Raw genomic sequence first — 20,411 nt, forward strand, 5'->3', positions numbered from 1 at the left:
CCACATGCTCACCTAACCTCACCTCATTGACAGTTTGCCAGGTGTGCCACGATTCTTTGTGGCCTAGATTTCTCCCTCAGCCTAGGATGCCCTCCCCGGGCACTATGGTGCACTCCTCTTTGCGCTTCGGGCTTCTGCTCAAAGGCTACCTCTGCCCCAAAGCTGAGGGAGTCAGTTCTCCTACAGCTTCTAGAATTGTGTGAGTCTAGCAGCCCACATCCCACCAGGGGACAGTTGCCAAGCTACTCAGTTCATTGCTTTGAAGGTTTTCCACACGTTCCTATTTCTGAAATCAGGATGCATTTGTCACCCGGTGAGACGCCGTCACTGTCACCGTGGGAGAGGGACAGCCGTGATGTGGTCACCACTGCCTGCGGGGGCCGGCCAGTGATTGGGACACCCATCCCTCCTTGGAAAAGTCACAAGCCAGTTAGGGGCCGTTTGAGGAGAGAATGGGCGGCGGGTTCTCGTCTGTAAATCTTCAGTGGACAGCCTTCTGGTAAGACCAGGAAAGTCCAGAATTGGAACTTGCAAAAGTGGGTGTGAGCAGCCGGGAAGAGAGTCCCGGAGATGGTGGTGGAGGAATCTTTGAAGGATGCACCGTCATCTACACGCCTGGTGTCAGGGGATGGTGTTAGTGACAAGAGCCTGGCCGTGGACCGGGCTCAGTAGAAAAAAAAATCAGAAGAGTTGGACTCCGAATGCATTTTGGAGACCTTAAGCAATTAGTTTTGCTTAGGGTTTTCTTTTTATGTGTATGCCCAAGAGTGATATATAATTAAAAAAAAACATGTCTAATTAGGTTGAATGGAGCTCTTTTGATGAGAATAAAATAAACATTCTGTGATAGAAAGTATTGTATCTTAGTTGCATTTTCTTTCTTTTTAGTAAATTAGTAATTACCATCTAAGAATCAGTGCTACCATATATTAAAGGAAATATGGTAAATACCTGGGCAAGTGTCAGGATTCCCCCGGCCAACTGGCCAGCTGAGCCCCCAAGGGCAGGGACAGGGTCACTCCTGTGACTTGGTATCCCTAAATTTGTCGTGTGAATAAGCTTAACTGTATTCCTACAGGAAGAGATGAGGAGGCTCCCAGTGGTCTGAGGACTTGTCCAATGTCACCCTCCAGAACTGGGATTTGAACTTGAATCTCTTTGGTTGCCAAGATCAGTGCTTTTCCCATGACATGTATCAGTTAGGTTACTTTTAGCTCCAAGGAACAGAAGACCCAACCAAAAAAAGTTTAGGCAAGATGGATAGTTTAGTGTTCCATCATAAGAAACCTGGATTTAGGACAGTTTCAGAAATTGGTTATGTCTGCCACTTGGCACTTCCCTCATCAGGGACTCAAGTGTTTTCCATCTTTTGTCAGCTGTTTCCCTCATGGTCTCAAGGTGGCTGCAGGAGCTCCAGGCATCTCTCTTTAAGATCAAAGATCCCAGAAGTCCTCTGGCGGATGCCCTGCTTATGTCTCATGGGCTGGAATAGCATCTTGTGCCCATTCCTAAAACAATCATTGGCCAGAGGGTTAGGATGACCTCACTTGGCTTAGGCCAATCAGAATATCCTTGCATGAGTCTGTGACATCATGATACAAATGAATAAATAAATAAATAAATCATAAACTGGGCTTCTGTAAACTGGGGTGGTGGTGGTGGTGGCATCAGAGGACTCACGGAGAGGGCTGCACCGTGCCTGGATGTGCTGCATTCCCTAAGCAGCCTCACGTCTTTGAGGAACAGCAGAAAATGTCTAGAGACCTTTACCAGCTTCTCTGCTTTCCGTCTGTATCCTGGAGAGGCCTGGTTTGGCCTGGCCAAACTGACTGTGCTGCCGCTGCCCTGAGCTCACCTCCTGGGTGTGGAGGGAGGGGGGGCCCTTCCCTCTCTTGGGCCCAAACATTTTAGAGAATGAAATCTTCATTTCCCCTGTCTGTGCCCCCCCCCCCCCCCGCGTTGGCGATCACACGCGTCTCTAACCTTCCTTATCTTCCTGGCTTACACACTTGACAAGTGAAAATTTTACTTCCCTTCTCTAGCTCAGATAACAGGTGATGTGGGAGGTTTAGCTTCCTTAGGAGTGATTGCTTGGGGCTTCATGTGAATATATTTTAAGGTTTTCAAGATGAAACTACTTTTCCTTCCACTTCAGAGAGGCAGTTTCACGTTCATTTTATTTCTCAGTAAAATTGGGCTTGGACGCAGAAGATCCTAGCTGACCATTTGGATCTTCCCAGGAGGCAGGGTACGGGGTTGGTTAAAAGCCCAGTCTTTGATTTCAGACCTGAATTGAGTTCTCAGTGCTGTCGCTCATTAGCTGTGTGACCTTGGACAAATTGCTTCAGCTCTCTGATCCCCAGATTCCTCAACCAGGGCTAGGGATGGCCTCTGCTCCTAATGTCGCTGTGAGGATTAAATGAGGCACCATGAAATGCCTGGCACCTAGAAATGCGCCTAAGTGCCCCCCTTCTCCTTAGTGTCCCTGGAGACAGTCTCAGGGCCTCTGTTGGCTCAGCTGAGAAAGGGGAGGCAGTTCTTACAAGACCAGACCTCCCCTTTCTTCCTTCTCTCCTTCTTCTCCTCCTTTCTTTCTTTCTTCATTTGATATTTATTGGTCTCCTTTAGGAACAAGACGCCAATGGGCTTGGAGTTAAGAATACAACACAGTGAAGAGCAAGGCAGATGCTGTCTCTGCCCTCCTGGGGCTTATAGTCCAGCAAGGGAGACAGATATATATAAAAAAAGTCAAGAGCAAGCTCAGTAAGGGTTCCAGAAGGGAAATGGGGGCATCGTAGAAGGGAAAAGAGGGAGCTCCCCTGGGACCCGGGGTGGGAGAGTGATGGGGAAGGCCTCTGATGAGTACTGATGTTTAAGCCGAGCCCTAAGGGATTACAGTAGTTAGCAGAGGTTGGGGAACCGTGTTAGGGTAAAGGGAGGAGCGTGTGCAAAGGTCCAGAGGTGAGAGAGGGGTGCACATTTAGACCAGCTGAAAGAAACACACTTTGGCTGTGTGGGAGGGCTGTAAGACTCAACCAGGGACGACCCTGTGGGCCGTATGAAGGAGTTCCATTGTTTTCTAAAATGATGGCCAGTTTTGAAAGGGTCTTAAGCTTGCCAGGTTTCTCCTGGTTGCCTCATGGGGACTGGATGGAGTGAGAGGCAGTGGTAGGAGGAGAGAGAGAGAGAACTTAGGTGGCCTGTGTGGCGGTGCACGTGGGGAATGATGCGTGTGTGGCCTAGGGTGGGGCAGCTGAGCTGTCACCTGAGTCCAGGTGAGTGACGGTGAGGAGACTGTGGTGGCTGCTTCTCTGGCATCCTGGGCTGGGCTGCAGTTTGCAGGGCTGGTCAGATGATCGGGCTTGAAAACTCCCAGATTCCAGGACCTGTATGCTGGGTTAGGGTCCTGCAGGCCATCTCATGGAGGGAAGGGGTTCAGGTGGCTTCTCAGGGGCCATATTTACCTTGAGTGTTGAACTAGGTCGATGTGGTACCAAGTGGTAAGCCTTGCGGGTGCGCACCTTTGTCTGAGTTCTGCTCCCTGCGAGGAGAGCCTCATTTCCTTCATCTGGAAAGTGGGATTGGTGACAACTCCTGCCCCTTAGGACGGAGTGAGGTAGCGCCTGCAGAGTGCTGGGCCAGTACTCGGAGACCAGCTGGGCCCGCTATCATTTCTGCTGTTAGAAAGGCGGATACCATGGCCCGGTCTGTGTGTGTTTGTGCGTCCAGGGGGCGCTGGGCTGACCGCTGAGTCCCTTAGTACCCATAGCATAAGCGAGTTTGTCCTCGGAGCTTGTGATGGTCAAAGGCCAGACTCCAACCCATCACCCTTAGGGGATGTGCGCTGGGTTAGTAGACAGACCGTTAACCAGAGGTCAGGAGCCTTGGGTTCTGGCATCAGAGCCGTTACCTGACCCAGAGAAAATGCTTACCTCGCTTCGTTCAGTTCCCTCATCTGAGCAGCAGGACAGGTAACTGCCACCCTGCTGTGTACTCTGTAGATTTATCCTCTCTCTTCTTAGGGGTCACATCATCTCTAGGGGGGAGCTGGTGCCCGTGCTGAGAGGCAGGTTTGGAAGGTCCATCCTGCTCTCACTTGCAAACCTTCCTCAAACTTCAGAGATCTCCCACAAGGTCATAAGGGCACGCTGGAGTCCCAGCTATCAGTGGCGTCTCTCCTCCTCTGAACGCAGTCCTGAGGAGTTGGGGCGTTTTCCTGGGGTCTCCACTGCAAAAGGAGGGAGAAGAGGGGGCCCTGAGTGTGGCTAAAACACCAACACGTCAGCAGGGCCTGAGGTGACTCACCACTTACCTGCAAACCCCACGCCACCCGCTCCCTTCCCCAGGTGCCACACTCAGCGTTCCAGCTCCACGGGAACCCCAAGAATGCTCTCCTACCTGCAGCCCTTTGCTTAGGTTCCTTTGACTGCCTGGCTTCTCATTCCTCCAGTGTCACCTCATGAACTCCTACTCAGGTAAAGGCCCAACTCAAATGCCACCTCCACTCAGAAGCCTCCCTTGACTGACCCATAGAGCCGGCATTGCTCTCCCTTGCTGTCTGAGAGCCAGTGCTCCAGGCAGTGACTGGGGAGCATTTCCTGCAATTTTTGGTTCACTTTCACCTCCACTAGGCTGAGGACTCCCTGAGTGTAGGATGGTGCTGGCCTGTTGCCCGTATTCCCTGGGTGCAAGGGTAGGTCCTCAATGGCTGTCAGCACTAGTCGGGTGACCCAAGCATCCTCTGGGCCTCTCAGCCTTTGGCGCACATGGGGTCCTCTTACCAGGTAGACCTGGCTCTCCTGTGCCAACAGCCCTTGACTGCAGAACTATGAGGACTCAGGCCCTGTCTTTTCTGACAGGCCGAGGGGCTTCAGCAGATAATCAGACTGTTGTGCTGCATTCCCATGACGTCTTCCAGCTTTTCCTAACACAGGGCTGCAGCGGCCACTACTTCTGCCTCCCACCCCGCCCCTTTCCCAGCAGTGCGGTGGGTGCTCTGCTGTGCTGCTCTTCTCTGGAGGCCGCCATCTCTATCCCGTTGTGACTGTACTGGTCACTTGGCTGCCAACTGTGGGAGAATTTTGTCCCCCTTGTCGTGTTTTGCTTTTTCAGAGGAGCCCCAAAGCAGGGGTGCTTGGGTGCCAAGGTTCTACAGCTCCTGTGGTGTTAGGCCTCACAGCCTTCCCTACTCCTCTGGGCAGCTGGACAGGGCAGGTGGGAGCAGCAGCCACCCAGAAACACCACTCCTTCCTGGTCCTCAGGCCCTTCCCCAGGGTTGATTCTCTCCCAGGACCCCATGGGCTCTCCTTGGGATTTGACTTTGGTGGAGCTCCAGACTCCTAGGCATGCCTGGAGACACTTTGTATAGTTATGCCCTGAGGGGATGGCGGTCTTTGAGTTCTTTTCCAGAAGTCTCCTCAACTGCTGTGTTAATCAGTTGATGCAAAGTGTGTGTGTGTGTGTGTGTGTGTGTGTGTGTGTAGGGTCCCTGCTCACACACCCAGGCTCTGCTTAGGATCTGCTGGAGCAACCCGCTACTGTTGAATGAATGAACACACGGGTCCCTGCCCTGGCTTCTCGGGGATGCTGTCTGAACAGCTGGTGTGAGAGTGCAGGGGCTGGGCTGGGGTGGGGTGGGGTGAAGGGGATGTTACTGGTTTTAATTGGCTGTTTACATTCTTTCAGGCACTTACTAACTGGGAACACTTAGGCCGATTACATAACTCCTAGGAGCCTTGGTTTTCTCTGGTGGAAGACAGATGCACGAGCAGTGTGGCCTGTGCAGTCTTTGTGTGTGCTGCACGACGCCCTGCTTACCTGCTAGGGTGGTGGTGGGGAGAAAACGGGTTACTCTGGGGCAGAGGTTTCCTGGTGAAACACAGACTTGCATGGAGAGGTCTGGCTAGGGGACAAAATTAGGACTGTGGAGCCAGGAAGAGAGAGGATGACATGGAGGTAAGAAGCCAAAGGAGGGGCATGGAAGGGCAGCAAGCAACGGCTCAGGGATCTGTCCAATGGTGGCTGAGTCCCACTACCCCTGAGTCCCAGGCAGAGGGAGGGAGGAGCAGACGAGGAAGGCGGGGCTTCTCCAGCTTCTCCAGGAGAGGAGCGAAGTCCCAGGCTGTTCTGTGGCATCTCCATCTCTTCCATCTCCTGGCCGCTGTGTCTCCTGGGGCAGCTTGGGGCGGGGTGGGGTGGGGGGAGCTCACCTGCTCCCACCTCCAGGCCCCTCCCATTCCTTGGTCCTCAACTGACCCTCTGGCTCTGGGCTGTCTGCAATGAGCGGGGGAAGCGGGGCAGATTATTTTGGGGAGTTTGGTCTAATTCTGCTCATTGATCAAAACCATTTTTTCCTAATTTAGTCAGATGATTTCCTTAAGAACATTCATGTTTCTACAAATGAGAGCACTTGCATAATCTATTCCATTGTGGCATCCCTCCACTCCCCATCCCCACCCGCACCTGCCCCGCCCTCACCCACCCCTCTCCGCCTCCAGGAAGCCACACAGCTTCCGGGCTAATTTGATCAAGATGAGTAAAAGCAAAACCATCTGGTTTCCTTCGACAGCTGATTCCAGAATCGCTATTGTAAGAGACCTGTCTTCCAGGTGGGCCTGCCATGTGAGGGGGTGTCTCTCTTTGCCGAGATGAAAGGGCTCGGTCTGCTACAGAATATCTCTGCGCAGGCATCAAGCTTCCAGTGAATCACATCAAAGGCCTCCCTGCCAGCGCTGGCCCCTTCCAGCTGGGGGAAAATGGGCTCATTAGAAGCAGGAAGAGTACATTGTTTACATTAGGCGGTGCTGATTTACAAGCCGGAGCCTCCATTCCCCTGCTCACCTCGGCGCTGCCGGCTGGGGAGAGCCCTCCACTTGCCTGGAAAGGCTCCTTTGAAGGTGCGCAGCCTCCTGCAAAGGAGGCTGTGACGGCGGCGCTCCCCCCCTGCTCGCCCTTCCTCCGCTAATTAGGTTGTTACCAATTGAGCAATATCTGGGGCTTGGGTAGAGACTAGCAGGGGGACTGTCGGGGAAGGCCTCTGCATAATTGTGTTGATTAAGAGGTACAAGGCTGGAAATGTTGTCTTCCTTCAAGATCAAGTCCCTGCGCTCGTGGGAGCCTTGATTTTTCTGGGCCAATTTGTTTGTATTGGCCTAATTGCTCAGGAAGGGCATTTTCCCCGGATGCTTCAGGTCCGAGGGTTTGGTGTAGTTCTGCAGCCCAGGCTGCCAGGACGCCGGGGGCTTGCGTGGGGGGCGCCCTGGGGGCTGGTGGCTTCTCCCAGGGGGGTCTCCCTGTGGGACAACTTTGGTGCCCTTTGGGGTGTGGGAGGGCAGGTGGGGTGCCTGCACAGGCCAACTCAGTGTATTCCCCCCGCCCCAGGGCAGGATAAACAAAATGTTCACTGGGCTCAGGGTTCTGGACTCCCCTTTAAAAGCCACCCTATTGGGCAGCCCGGTGGCTCAGTGGTTAGCACCGCCTTCAGCCTAGGTCGTGACCCTGGAGTCCCGGCATCGAGTCCCACGTCGGGCTCCCTGCATGGAGCCTGCTCCTCCCTCTGCCTGTGTCTCTGCCTCTCTCTCTCTCTCTGTGTCTCTCGTGAATAAATAAATAAAAGCCATCCTATTTGGGGCCCCGGAGAAAATTCAAAGAAAGTTAAGAACACCAGCTCTAATCATATTTAAAGTTTTTTTTTTTGGGGGGGGGGGTTGCGGAAATCTCACGTGGCTCCCAGCAGCCGGCGCATCCTCATCCAGGACTGAAAGGCCGTCTCCTGTTTCCAGCCTCCCTTGCAGCTAGGCGAGCCATGTGACTAGTTCTGGCCAATAGGCTTTGAGAGGAAGTGACGTACGTCACCGCGCTAACGGGGTCGACGGCCGGAATGGTCCGCCATCTTTGTTTTTGCCGCTGCCACGGAGACCTCGGAGGCGAAGGCTGGGGGCGGCGGCGGGCCGTGCGACCCAGGCCTGACCTGGTGAGAAGCAAACCTTTATTGCTTTATGCCTCCGGGGTTTCATGGTTAAGTTCTTCCTGCGGCCTAGTGACCTTCTGGTGGCCGGTCCCGACCCATACGGGGACCCACCCAGTGCTGCCGGCGCTTGTTTGTCCGGACATGACTGACGTAAGAAAGGGAATCCGCCTTCCCGGACTTGCCGTTGTGCCTTTCAGTTTTACCTTGGACCTGTCAGTCTTCCTCTGGAGCAACAGGAGGGCCTGTCGGCCTGGGTCCTGTGCCCACCCCCTCCCCTGCCAATCACGGAGCCCGCTGGCATCGGAACGTTTTGATTGGTCAACCTGGGCTGGGGCGGTGGGGGCCATATGATTGACAGTCCCATCCGGGGCGCGGGGCTGTTGGGGAAAAGAGAGGATCCTGAGCAGCTGGAAATTTCTATTGCAGGTGCTGTTCCTTAGACCGCTGTGCACCGAGAGCCTCGAGTGGCTCAGGGGCTTCTAGAAGACCATACCGCCAAGGCCCCGGGGGAGCTGCCCGGCCAGGTACAAAGGATGGCTGTGTGTGTGAGTGGGTCAGTGGTGATCGGATGGACTCACCCTACCAGCTTGCGGCCAGACGTGTGGCAGGCGAAGGGATATCGCTTGCGTTGATGGTGGAGAGGCAGGAACTCTGGAATCAAGGCGTGGCTGTGGGTGCTGGGAACGGGGAAGCGGAGGAGGCCTGGGAGGGTGTGCTGGTGGGGATGGTGGAGCTCACCTGCCCGCCTCACTGGTGGAGAGGGACCTCGTGGCCTCTCATTCCCTGCAGGGCTTCTTCCTTCTCTTTCTCCACAGCCTGACTTCTGGTCACACGTCTTTTTGCACAAAGCCCTTTGTGGTTGTTTCAGAATGGTGGGAGCATCCGCCCCGAGTCTCCTGACCTCGCAGCTCCGCTCCCACAGCTAACGCCACAGGCTCTGGGGTCTTCCATCCCAGAAATCTCCGGAGGAGATAATAGATAGGGTCGGCCCAGCCTGGGTCAGGTGTCTGTGGGTGGCCAATCAGCTGTGGAGGCCTTCAAGGACACGTGGCACTTCGGGAGGCCTCAGTTTTCTAGCTGTAAAGAGATGAGTCAAACGGCATGCTCTCTGGGGTGCCTGGTGCCTCTGATGATGGGAAGTGGTGTGTGGTACGGTGGTCAGGAGTGCCTGCTTTGAAGTCAGACAGCCCTGGGCGTGAATCTCAGCATCCCACCAATTAGCGGTGTGAGTTTGGGAAAGTAATTTGACTTCTCTGAGTTGCAGTTTTCTTATCTGTAAAATGAGGGTAGTAGTGGTACCTCCTTTAGAGTTTTTAAAACAATTTATTTATTATTATTATCTTTAAAATTGACACACAGAGGCAGAGACACAAGCAGAGAGAGAAGCAGGCTCCATGCAGGGAGCCCAACGTGGGACTCGATCCCGGGACCCCAGGATCACACCCTGGGCTGAAGGCAGGCGCTAAACCACTGAGCCACCCAGGCTGCCCGAGTTTTTATTTAAAAACAAACAAAACAAAAAACAAAAACAAAAACAAAAACAGGATTAACTAAGATGATGCACGTAAAGCATTTAAGCTGCAGTTGGTACATAGCAAATGCTCAACAAATTTAGGTATATATAAAAAAACTATGGTTTTATTTATTTATTTATTTAAAAGGTTTTTATTTATTCATTCATGAGAGACAGACAGGGGAAGAGAGAGAGAGAGAGAGAGAGAGAGAGGCAGAGACACAGGCAGAGGGAGAAGCAGGCTCCACACAGGGAGCCTGATGTGGGTGGGACTCGATGCCAGGACTCCAGGATCACGCCCTGGGCTGAAGGTGGCGCTAAACCACTGAGCCACCCGGGTTGCCCAAATCTATGTTTTTTTTTTGTTTTTTTTTTAATATTTTTTCTTTATTTATTTATGATAGTCACACACAGAGAGAGAGAGAGGCAGAGACACAGGCAGAGGGAGAAGCAGGCTCCATGCACCGGGAGCCCGACGTGGGATTCGATCCCGGGTCTCCAGGATTGCGCCCTGGGCCAAAGGCAGGCGCTAAACCGCTGCGCCACCCAGGGATCCCCAAATCTATGGTTTTTAAAGCTATTTTTCCCAGTAGTCTCTTCTGAAGACTTGGGTTGTGTTTTCACAGTGATGTCCTTTGGAGAGTAATATTTGGATCTGGAGGAGGCTGGGGAGAAAGGGAGGATGCCAGTGTGGAAATCCACTGCGTTCTTCTGAATCTGGTGGGCTCAGGGATGATGCTTGGCGGTGAATTTAGGCAAAGGCATGGCTAATGGGGCAACTGGGCATAGGCCAAGTGGCCAGGGTGACTCAAAGCCCTGGGTCTAAAGTGTGACCACTTATAGGACACTGGCCCTGGTGGTCCTGGGAGGGCCAGTGGGTTGGGTGAGAGGAAGGCAGGTGGTGGGTGGACTCCTGTAGGTGGCTGATACCCTGGAAGCTCTGTTGAGATGTGACTGTGCTGTGGCACATGTGCAAGACTGTCTCCCATGAGTAGGAGGCAGGGAGGAAGGATTTAAGCAAGGGCGAGGCCCAGGCCACCAGATGCAATCACAGTGCTGGGGCAGGAAACTCTGAGGTTCTAGGCCAAGCAGTAGCTAGGTCTCTGAGGCCTGAGAGGGGCCAGCCTGGGGTGGGAGGTGGTCTGGGTTCCCGAACCTCTGAGCAGCAGTAGAGCCCAGTGATCCTGGCTGAGCCACTGGCGTCAGGGCTGCAGCTCTGGCTTTGTGCCCATTCTTGGAGCTGCCTCAGACACCCATCCCAGCCAGGATTGCTGCAGGGACCAGAGCCAGGGGGAGATGCTGTGCAAGTGGGAGCCCCAGTGGGCCCTGGTGCGAAGCGGAGGGAGAAGAAATGAACAGATCGACCTGCAGAATAATTGAAAGTGGTAGTTCTAGCAAAGACACAGGGCTTGTGTTGGGATGTTCGGGGTCAGGGCCAGCATTAAGAAGTTATACGAGGGCAGTTGGCCCAAGGGAAAAGACACAGGCTGGCCAACTCCCAAGCCATCAGACGGTCTCAGCATCAACACTAACTTTCATCCGTTGGACATTTACTATGTGTTCTTGTTGTGCCAAGAGAGCACTTTGTGTATGTTATCGTGAATCCTGACATTGACCTTGAGACATGGGGATCATCACCCCCTTTTGTGTGTTTGAAGAATTTGGCTCAGAGAGGTAAAGTCACTTACTCAAGATCGCACAGCTAGTAGCTGGTGGAGGCGGGATTTGAACCCACCCCCGACTAGCTGTAGAGCACAGGTTTCTGGCGGCTGCTCCTGCCCTTGCCCACAGTGCTCCAGTTGTGTTGCTTTCCTTTCTACTCCCTGATTGTCTGAAGGGCCCAAGGCCTTGACACATACCCTTCCTTAGGTCTGCAGTGCCCCATTCCCGCCCATCCTGGGTCCCAGTATAAAGCCGCTTCCCTGAGGAAGTCTTACCCCCAGTCTGTTCTATGTCTCTTGGCTGTGATTCCTCAGCATCTCCTCTCCTCCTTGGAGCTGCTGTTACATATTTTTATTTGTAGCAATTTATGTCCAGTTGGTTTTCTCCACAGGAAGAAAATACCCATGAGGTTCAGGAGGGCAGGGACAGGGACAGGCTTTTGGGTTTTGTTTGTTTCTTTTTGTCACAGCTGTATTTCCAGTGCCAGGGACAGGAAGCCTCACACATATTTGCTCTCTCATATCTGGTACCCAGTTCCATCCTTGCTGGCTCTGGGAGCCTCTCTGTGGCCTTGGTATCCTAGCTTCTTACCCACAGCTTGGCTCTGGAGGGGAGTCTTGTGCTGACAGGTGGACTGGGCACCAGCCCTGCATCCCCAGGGCTATGTCCCTGCCAGAGGAGGAGGGGCAGACCCCTGGATGTTTGCACAGCTGGCATTTCCCCTGGACTCCTTCACTGGAGGCGTGGAGCAGAGGCCCGGAGCTCGGCTCACCTTTAGGCTGTAACCCATCTCCTCTGGCTGACACACACTGCCCGTGTGACTTGGAGACAAAGATGCGGTGGCTGGGCGAGAGAAATTGCGTGCTGACATTTTGCACCGAGAGGGTCTGTGACCGGCTCAGGCAGGAGACAGTAATGTTATTAAGTCAGTTTTTAAACTGGACAACATTCTTGACATTTCGGCCGAGATGCCCGAGCATGAAAAGCTTCTTCCTTCCTGTAGTGCATCTGCAAACAGTAACTCTGTAGCAATATGACTTGACTTAAAAGCCTGGGGCAGTTTGCTCATAATTCTAATAACCATCCAGAATTAGATCACTTCACATTCACCTTATTTCTTCCCTCATTCATCTTCTGGTCAGGTCATTAGGAACTCCCTGATTCTTCCCCCAACCTCAGCGTTCTATTATTTATATATTATACACATTTTTCTATAGAGTCCCTGGGAAGATTTAAAATGGCCACAGAGGATGGACTTTCTGCCCTAATGACAGCTTGGGAAACCACCTTTTCTCTATTCACAGATCCATTTTGATCCATTGAGATTTTTAAAACTTCCAGCTAAAAATATTGCACAGGGGTTTCTATCTGGGGTCCCAGTGAGTGTGGGACAGGTCAAGGGGATGAACCAGTGACCACAGCTTGGCAGGAGGGTAAGGGAGGGGGGTCAGATGTTGTTCAAAGCCTTCTATGACCCCAAATGGGCTCTTGGATGTCACCATGTTGCTGTGGCCCTCTTGTGGTTTTAATGTGCCCATGTCAGCTTGATTTGACAGGTTGGAAAACCACCATTTAAAGATGACATTTGGGGCACCTGCGTGGCTCAGTCGGTTAGACATTCTCCTTTGGCTCGGGTCATGATCCCAGGGTCCTGGGATTAGGCCCTACACTGGGCTCCCCACTCAGCGGGGAATCTGATTCTACCTCTCCCTGCTGCTCCCCCTGCTTGTATTCTATGTCTCTTTCTTTGTGTCAAATAAATATGTAAAATCTTTTTTTTTAAAGACTTTATTTATTCATGAGAGATGAGAGAGAGAATGAGAGAGAGGCAGAGACACAGGCAGAGGGAGAAGCAGGTTCCATGCAGGGAGCCTGAAGTGGGACTCGATCCCTGGACTCCAGGATCACGCCCTGGGGCGAAGGCAGGCACTAAACCGGCTGAGCCACCCAGGGATCCCCTAAATGTGTAAAATCTTAAAAAAAAAAAAAAAAAAAAAAAAAAAGACATTTATCGGTGTGCCTGGGTGGGTCAGTCACTTAAATGTGTGTCTTTGGCTCAGGTCATGATCTTAGAGTCCTGGGATCAAGCCCCATGTGTTGGGGCTCCCTGCTCAGCCTGGAGTCTGCTTCTCCCTCTCCCTCCGCCCCTCCTCCCTACTTGTGCTTTCTCTCTCTCTCTCTCTCTCCCCTCTCTCCCTGTCAAATATTTATTTGATAAGATAAAAATCTTAAAGATGACATCTATCTTCATTGTTTGTTTTTCCTGACAACAAAAGAAATACTTGCTCACTATAAATAACTCAAACCCCACAAAGATACATAATGTAGAAAGTGAAGGTCCCTTGTAATCCTGCTACTCCTGAAGATGATAGTACTGTGCATTATACCCTAGATGTTTTTCCTACACATATATCAACAGAAGTAAGAATATATAATTATATATAATTATTTTGTTGTAAAAAAAAGTGTGCCACAAACATTCTGGATCCACACTCCATTTCTGATTACTTAATTTCAGTAAACTCTTGGGCTGAGGCCTGGAGTTTGGTTCAGAATTAGGTAAAGATGTCCATCACCCACTCTGCTGGTACTAAAGGAAGTACTTTGTGCTTTAGCCCATGTCAGAGTGTCCTTCCATCTGGAGGCCAAGTCCTGGGCCTCTGCTGGTGCCCTGTGCCTCCCATGGGCAGCAACCTCTGTCTCTGCTGCTTTCCTCCAGAGAGGGTCCCTGGATCCCCCACCTTGGACCCCTCCCATTCTGCTGAAGTACAGAAGGCGGCGAGGTAGAAGGAGCAAGGCGCCTCTGAGGTTTAGCACAGACCTAACATTTCCCAGTGTCCAGCTTTTTTTTCTTTGAGAGTTGGTCTCCGCGATGGTCTAAATATTCGTGTCTCCCAGCAATTCCTATGTTAAAAATCCTAACGCCCAGTGTGATGATATTAAGAGGTGGGGCCCTTGGGGCACTTAGGCCCTGAGCGCTGGTCCCTCCTGATGGGATTAGCATCTCACAAAAGAGGTCTGAGAGAGCTCACTCTGCCCTTCTGTCCTGTGAGGACACTGAGGAGGAACTGGCCATGAACCAGGAAGGGGGCCCTCACCAGAACACGACCATGCAGGAGCCTCCATCTTGGACTTGCTGCCTCCAGAACTGTGAGAAAACATACTTCTGTTGTTTATAAACCACCCAGTCTGTGGTATTTTGTTATGGCAGCTGAATGAGCAAAGAGAGTCCTCCAAACAATGCAACAAACACCTTTGTTTCCAGTGCACTTCAAAGTTGCATTTTAAAACAGTCTTCCTAATATGCAAGGTTAAGATAAATGGTATTTGGTCTTGGCTGGAAGGACCAGATTTTTCACCTCTTAAAGTTTTAGTCCACGCAGTGAGGTGTTAATTTAATGCGTTGAATGGCAGAACAGATGAGCTCGCAGTGCACAGAGTATTTTCTCCAGGAGCAAAAAGTATTAACAGTAACAAAAATAAGACAAATGATGTGCAGATCAGCACGTTTATGAAGTACAGTATCTAATGATTGTGATAGTTGATCTTCCTTCAATAACTCATTGCTCAAATGAGAGACATTCATTGTCAATATTTTAGAGCATCAAACCACAAACAGGTAGTTCCGCGTAGCAGAAGGAGCTCTCTCCACCTCTAATATCAGTGTGGCAAGTTAGTTTCCCTCTTTGAGCCTCAGTTTCCTTGTTGGTAAGATGGGAAAGATGCCACCTTCTCAGGGTTGTTGCAGAAGTCAAATGGAGTACTAAAGGTCAAGGAGGTTATACAGTAGACATCGTCTTCTAGGATTGCCTAGCATTTAGAGGATGAGTGGGAGGGAAAGCTTCCCCCCCACATGGAAAGGGAAGGGGTCAGGTGCCCATATGTACAGGCACGTGGTCCATGCTTGGCCAACCATATGCTATTGCCTAGTGCAGTATTTGGGAAGGAGTGATGCCCAGAGTTAGGGGACAAATCAGAATTCATCCCGGTGGCCATGGGACCAGCAGGTGGATGTGGCGGTTCCAGGAGTGGCCGCAGCTGTGTTCTACTCAGACTCCTGGCATCCTGGATTTCTCCCTGCTTTTAAGCCTGCTTCGCCTCATTGGCGCTGTGAACTCTCAGTCTTCCTTTGCTGCGTCAGTTGCCTATAGTTGGCTTCCGTCATTTTCAATAAGGAGTCCTGACCTATGGAATCTTCTGTGAGCTGTGCACCCATGAGAGATTTCTTTTTGTGGGATGTGGCTCCTTTCCTGGAGGACTGAAAAATACGGATGCCTGGGCCCTGCCCCTGAGCTTCCAATTATGGGCAATTTTGGTTTAGGGGGTTCTTCAAATTGGAAGGAACCAAAAGTGACGGTCTTGGTCCTGCTTCATGATCTGACCAGAGCACAAAGGCAATGTCTTTTAGAAAATGTGCCCACATGTGTCCATTATCTCCCTAAATTGCTTCTCCCGGAATTCCTCCCTTCTAGTTAACCTGACCTAGGTTAACCCGGAAACAGGTTTAGGCGGAAGGAGAGTCATTACAGCATTGTGTCTAATTTAACAATATGGAGATAGGCCTGATCGCCACAAATGAGGCTAATGGTTACGTAAGTCATGGTGTAGCCACTCTAAGGAATGTTATGCAACCACTAACAAGTGATGTTTGGGTAGAGGTAGGAAATATTTGTAAGTTAAGTATGCTTGACCAAGAAGATACAAGAGAATCTATCAAAATATTTGTGGCACAGTGTGTTTCTTTCACAAAATACAGCTTTCTCCAGCTTCTCCTCCTTCCTCTTCATGTTGTTCAGTTCAGTCAAACTGGTTTGTGTGCAGAGAGAGTTTCTACCAAATTACCGAGAAATGTTGGCTGACAGGACAGTGGCCATTTGAAGGCCAGCCATCTGGCCTAAACTCGTCCTGGGTTAGTCACTCCCTGCCTGGCTTCCTGCCTCCCGTTGGGGTGGCTGCCACCGATGGGCACGCTGGTGAAGAGTGTGTTTTGCTGTGCAGGTGGACAGGCCTGGCTTGCCCCCAGTGGGGAGAACAGTAGGAAGTATGACACGGTCCAGTTACTTTATGATTTCCTTATAAGGCGTCCTATTGAAACAGATGTTTGAAGGAAGCTCTCTTTTCCAGCTTGAATATGGATCAAGATAATAATAGATTGCCAGGTAAAATGTTTTATCTCTAGTCATTAAAAATCATGTATTTCCAGTCTTCACTCCTTTTTTAAAAGTTTCTGTGAATTGGTAGAAAATATTCATTTATTGGTGTGTTCATGCACTCATCATTTATCATGCGTTTGCTGAGAACAGAGCTGGGCAAACACCTTTGTTCACTTGCATCGTTTCCTGAGGTCAGAAGCTTCTGGTATTTGTTTGGCTCAGTCTGGCTGCTTGAGGCTTTTGGATTCTGGTCTTTGCTTGGGTGTTGAGGGGTTTTATCCTCGTTCCTCCTGGTTCTTAGCTGAGAGGGGCAGTTCAGTCAGCTTTCCATTATCCTCCCAGAAGTCCTGGGCAGAGACTCCAGCTCTACCTCCCCTCAGCCTTTGCAGGGGGACATCCTGCCAGCCACCCTCTCTCCTTTAGGCCTAGTCTTGAAAGAATAGAAAGTCTGCTCTCTCCTAGTTCAGTCCATTCCAGTTCAACCCATTAAACAGGAAATCCTGCCATTTGAGACAACACAGATGGACCTTGAGGGCATTATATCAAGTGAGACAAGTCTGACAGAGAAAGATGAATGCTGTATAATTTCCCTTATATGTAGAACCTAACAAGCAAATGACAATAACAAAATAAAACAAAAATCAAACTCCTAAGAAAAAAAAGATCAGATTGTGGTTACCAGAGGTAGCAGATGGAGAATGAGGAGTTAGGTGAAGGTGACCAAAAGATACAAACTTCCAGTTATAAGATAAATACATACTGGGATGTCATGTGCCACATGGTAACTATAAGTCAACACCACTGTAGGATATATTTGAAAAATGTATTAAGAAGGTAGAACCTGGGGCACCTAGATGCTTAGTCGGTTAAGCATCTGATTTGATTTTGGCTCAGGTCATAATCTCAGGGTTATGGGATCAAGCCCCATATTGGGCCCTGCACAGAGTGTGGCACCTGCTTAAGATTCTCTCTCCCCCTGCCTCTGCCTCCCCCCTCCACTAAAAAAAATACTAATAACTGAAAAAAAAAAAAAAGTAGATCCTGACAGTTCTCATCTTAAGGAAAAAAATCCATTTTTTCGTATCTGTGAGATGATAGATATTAACTAAACTTACTGTGATCATTGCACAACATATGCACATCAGGCCATTATGTTGCACTCCTTAAACTTACATAATGCTATCAATTATGTTGCAATAAAACTGGAAAAAATAAAAATTTAAAAATTTAAAAAAGAAAAACATGGATGTTACCCTGAGCCCAGGCCTGTGCTGGGGATTGAGGTGGATATAAAAGGTTAGAAGCTCTAAACTTACTTGGAGGCAAGGCAAGGATACAAGTAGCCATGTTCTGTGAAACCCTCCAAGGACACTCTTTGGCATCCTGCCCTAGCCTGTATTGCCACTGGGTTAGTGGTTGTTTTTCAGTCATTTGTTAGTTTATGTTTTCAACACACTTGCTGGATATTGGGTGGGCACTGTGCAAGCCCTGGCAACAGAGCCAGAAGCTCATAGTCTTGAAGGGGAGATAAGTTGTGCATAAATAACTATACAGTAAAATGCAGAAAATTGTATTCTTTGAACTTCTGCTGGTTCTACTTCTCTAATAGCTCTTAAACCCTTTTCCTCCTCATTCCCACTCCTATTTTGTTTCTCTTGTGGATGACTATATAGACTTTCTAACTCAACCAGCCTTCAGTCCAGCTTCCACATTCCCATCAGATGGGTTTGTCTAAAATCTAGACATATATCTCCATATACTGCCAAATCCTCCAGTCTCTACACAAGGCCATCTGTGGGATGGAACTCTGCCTCCCCTTTCTAGCCAGACTGCTTGCCCCCAACCTGCTTCACAGTCTCTGTAGTTTTGGTACAATGTGCCTTTGTGTCTTCGGGCCTGGTATTCTCTCTTCCAGACGAGCTGTCCCAACCTGTTCTCCTAAAAGACTTCAAACCTCAACTCCTATACCAGATCATCTGGAAAAGCTTCCTACATTTCTTTTTCTTTTTCTTTTTCTTCTTCTTCTTCTTTTTCTTTTTCTTTTTCTTTTTCTTTTTTTCTTTTTCTTCTTTTTCTTCTTTTTCTTTTTTTCTTTCTACAACTCTTCAGTGGGTGTCCGCTATGTGCCAGGCATGGTGCCAGGAATATGAAAGTGAGTAAAACCAATATGGTACCTGACTTCATAGAGCTTCAAGCCAGGTGGTAAAAAGAGATACATGTTAGACAAATTTACAAAAAAAGTAGGATCACAAATTGTGATAAACAGTATGAAGAGGATAAATGCAGGATGCTCTCAGAGAGGATGGCCAGGACTCCACTCCCAGAGTATTGAACAGCCACAGGACATCCGTCCTAATCTGGTACCAGGCCTCTCACTCTAAGGAGATGGTCTGACCAGAGGTATAACAAGAACCATTTGGCTTGGCCCTGACCCTGTGTCAGTTGTCTCTGTAGTGGCAATATAGTCCTTTGCTGGATACCTTCTGGGAGGTTCTGCTCAGCTCCAGTGATCTTCCTGTATTACCCTCCTCATCCTTGGCTATGTACCCCCATAGATGTGTCTGTACCATGGGACCAACCCTCCTTGGTCATGTTTGGATGTGTCACAATGGATACCTGAGCCAATTTGGTGAGATCGATTCTTTCTCCTCAGATTTTGAGACCCAGAGATCTGGTAAAGGCTGAAATTTTCTCTAGAATAGAACATATGGAACTTGGGAGGAAGGAGTGTCCATTTCCTTCTGCCTGAGAAGCAAATATGCTGAAGAGAACAGAAATGAGACACAGAGCAAGGACTTTTTTGAGGTCTGGTGCTATTTGTGCCCTTGAGTTCTGGGAAACAACCCTATGTTCCTTTAAATGATTCCCCTTTGCTGTCTAAGCTTAGCTTCTGTTGGTTTCTATTTCTTGCAGCTTAAGAATTCTAGCTATATAGATCCCAAACAGCTGATCATCAGCGTGGGCAAGTTGAAGAAAAATCAGTCACCTCAGCAAAGACTTGGATGGAGCTAGTCAGTGCATGTCAATCTATGGGGTCAGGTGTTCAAGACTTGCAGCTTCTTGGCTGACCTTGAAATGTCTCATGGGTAGTTTCAGCATCTTGTGCATCCCAAGTCAACTCCAAAATGAAATCGCCCAGATAGCTGTTAACAAATACACTGTAACTGGTCTGTCCAGTTCTAATGGTTGGTTAGCATCTGTGTGTACATGTCCTGTGTTTACCTCAGCGGAGCCTTTGGTCTTTTGGGAGTAGTTGTAACTCTGCAGAGCATATGGTCTGGTTCTAATCCCTGCAGGGATATTGATATTCTGTAGATGCATGATTTGCCAGGTCAGATTTTTTTTTTTCTGCTTCTTTCCTCTTGAGAAATCAAATTTTTTCCTATTCTAGATCACAAAGAGAATTTTTTTTTCTGATTGAATTTTTAACAGATCTTTATGAGTAAAATTAGCTGCCTTTGACTTCTCGGGTTTACTGTCCTCTTGGGTTAATTTTATTTAATCGGTGGCAGAATAAGTTTTCTAAAAATCACACTCCTTCCATAGTCTTAGAAAAATAAATGAAAAAAAAAAAGGCCCCATTTAAGTGGCCTTGTTATTTCTCTTGATTTGCACAGCCTTAGCCTCTCGCTTTTGTCCATACAAACCGTAACACAGAGGTCACAAAAACCCCTTGACTTATTTAAATGTGGTAATAGCATCGTTGATGCAAACATGGGGTTAACCCAAATATTTCATAGTTTAGAGATTTTCAACTAATAAGAGGAATCAAGCACTATATTTGGGGAGAGATTAAGGTCACTGGCCCTCATTTGAGTTGATTGGTCTCTTGAAATGAGATGCTAATTGTGAAATTGATAGGCAGATTTCCAATTTTTTTACCCCCAATAGTTTATGTTTATAATTAAAATAATAAAAATGGAAAATGTCCAGTTTAATCAGCATAATCTCTCATCTATTCTCAAGCAACCTAACTGAAGTGAGATGCATCTGTGCGTGTAAGTCACGAATTCCTTTTCCTTTGCCTCTCCTGGCTGGAGGGAAGGGGAGGAATAAATTGCTTATAGTCTAGATATGTTGACATCTCAGAAACTAGAGAAGACCAACTACAGTG

General features: G+C 49.3%; 2 long non-coding RNA genes across 16 annotated transcripts in view; one reads left to right on the forward strand and one right to left on the reverse strand.

The window, feature by feature from the left end:
• Nucleotides 1-1,947: 1,947 nt before the first annotated feature.
• On the reverse strand, nt 1,948-9,098 carry LOC140602404 (uncharacterized). 2 transcript variants are annotated; one of them, XR_012005371.1, is made up of 4 exons: nt 8,548-9,098; nt 8,173-8,346; nt 7,722-7,969; nt 1,948-4,228 (listed from the first exon to the last, which is right to left on the reverse strand). It is a non-coding gene; the product is annotated as an uncharacterized lncRNA (long non-coding RNA). The 2 variants fall into 2 exon arrangements; XR_012005370.1 differs by lacking the exon at nt 1,948-4,228 and having other exon boundaries at nt 6,488-7,969.
• The window catches only part of LOC140602401 (uncharacterized), a 93,669-nt gene continuing 79,764 nt past the window's right edge, over nt 6,507-20,411 (forward strand). For 13 of the 14 annotated variants that reach the window (XR_012005363.1, XR_012005358.1, XR_012005354.1 and 10 more), the window contains exons 1-3: nt 6,619-6,896; nt 7,782-7,972; nt 8,396-8,493. This is a non-coding gene — a long non-coding RNA (uncharacterized lncRNA). The other variant, XR_012005355.1, reaches the window with a different exon arrangement.

The sequence above is a fragment of the Canis lupus genome, chromosome 13 (assembly GCF_048164855.1).
Source record: "Canis lupus baileyi chromosome 13, mCanLup2.hap1, whole genome shotgun sequence".
Classification (NCBI taxonomy): Eukaryota; Metazoa; Chordata; class Mammalia; order Carnivora; family Canidae; genus Canis; species Canis lupus.